The sequence below is a fragment of the Oenanthe melanoleuca genome, chromosome 14, assembly GCF_029582105.1.
Source record: "Oenanthe melanoleuca isolate GR-GAL-2019-014 chromosome 14, OMel1.0, whole genome shotgun sequence".
Classification (NCBI taxonomy): domain Eukaryota; kingdom Metazoa; phylum Chordata; class Aves; order Passeriformes; family Muscicapidae; genus Oenanthe; species Oenanthe melanoleuca.
In genome coordinates this window covers 2319519-2321600 of record NC_079348.1, presented here as the reverse complement: position 1 = coordinate 2321600, position 2082 = coordinate 2319519, and positions in this window count along the sequence as shown.

Below are 2082 nucleotides of genomic sequence, written 5' to 3'. Positions count from 1 at the left end.
CATGCTCAGTAACACCTGCACGGGGCATGGATGTAGAATCATAGGGTTGGAAGGACCTTTCAGACCACGGGCAGTGTCGCCTTCCTCTATCCCACATGGCTCCAAGCCTGTCCAACCCTTGACACTGCCAGGGCTGGGGCAGCTTCTCTAGGCCTCTGTGCCAGGGCCTCACCTGCCTCACATGGGGGAATTTTCTCCAAACATCTAAACCCACTCTCTTTCAGTGTGAAATGTCAATCATGGTTTCTGGGTTTGGTGCGTTTTATTGTGATTTTTGTTGTTTACACAGCCACATGAAGAATTCAGTGAGCCAGCTACTGTCACAAGGAAATGCTTTGCTTTGCCTTTCAAGCCAATACTTGAGTTACATAATGAATTAAAAATACACTGTTCAGGTCTGGGTTACACACAAAATTTTAAAAACATTTTGCAAACATTTTCTAGAAAGGTCTTCGAGATAAATTCCCATTATGACACTTTTCAGTGGCAAAAATGTCCCAAAATGAACAGTTGACCACTATAATTTTTGGACACAGCCCCATTTTTTTCCTCTTGAACTGTTCTTTCCAGTTTCCATTCAATCAGCTTCAATAATTGAAATGAAACAGAAAAATCAATAAATTGATCTAAACTTCTTATAAAATACTATTATATTGACAAAGAATCAAGCTGATGTACAAAGACAGGACAATTTCCAGAACAGCACATTTAGCAGCTTTCCATTATTAATTGGAAAAACATGTAGGATACAGAAAGGTTAAATCAGGAAGCTGATTAACTTTGTATTTACCAGTAGATGTCTGCCAGTCTCATTAGTTCTGGCTTATGTTGCACATTGCAACAGATGTGAGACAGTATCAATTTTTAAATCTTGATTAAGAGTAAATTACTTTCTACACTAAAATAGGCAATATAATTACAAAATTAGGTCATAATAACAAGTTAGCGTCAGTATTTATTTGGATCTAATGATTTCATTAAATAGTGAGATTGAAGAAACACTCTTTAGCTTTCCAACAAAGAAATTAGCAGATAATGCAATTCAATACCAATTGAAGAGATTTACCAGAGATTTTGTCACATGAAGGTTTGGAAATTAGCTAATTATTTTATAGTGAAACTAAACCTCAAAGCATCCCACTTCCTCTTTTGATTTCAGCTCTGTCATGGTGGTAAAATCATTTTCAGTTTAGCTAAAACACTGATTACTTTGGTATGCAGAAGTCCAAAACTATTGACATGCAATTTGCAGCCGATGCCTGTAGTGATTATTTTCCATCACTTAAATGCCATCATCTCACTTTTGCTTCTCAACCCTGACTTGTGTTTTTCTGTTTGGATCAGAGAACATATTTTCTAAACTGTTCATGTTTTATTTCATTTTACTTAAAATTTCTTCTCAGGTATTCAGATATTCCTCTATTCAAAGAAAAAACATTGTGAGTCAACATTTCTGAGGTATTACATTTTCAAAACATTTCTTTAATCTTTCTCATGGGGAATAAATCAAATATCTTATTTTGAGAAGTTTTCCTCTTCCCAAAATTATAACTTAGCATCTTATCTGTATAATATCACTGGGGAAAAAAACACTGTAGGTTTTAATACAATTTGTATATTCTATTTATGCTAAAATAAGCTATTTTGCATTTATTTGTTATATCTATTACTCTTAAAAGTTCTTCAGAATTTCCACAAATAATCCCAGTGAGTAATAGCTTCCAGAATATATCATCATTTTTTGACAATTGTCTTATTTCTGCAATAAATGTGCATTTCTGTTTCAAATGTTGGCCATGCTATATGATGAACCCCTGATTTTAATTTCCGGCTTTGATCTAATGTGTCATTTGAAGCTGTCTGGTTTTTGTCTTGCTTTCCACTCCAAGAGAAGCTGTTCAGTTGGATGTGAGTCACAGCTGTGCAGCATGACAGGGGGAAGTCAGCTCCTTCCCATTCCATCTGTTCTCAGACAAACCGACCACAGAAGGTTTGGTCCTTTTTTAGGTCCTAGCTCTGCTGAAGTCCATAAGTTTGTCTGCAAGTCTGGAGCAAAACAAACACTAAATCTTTCTAAGGAAA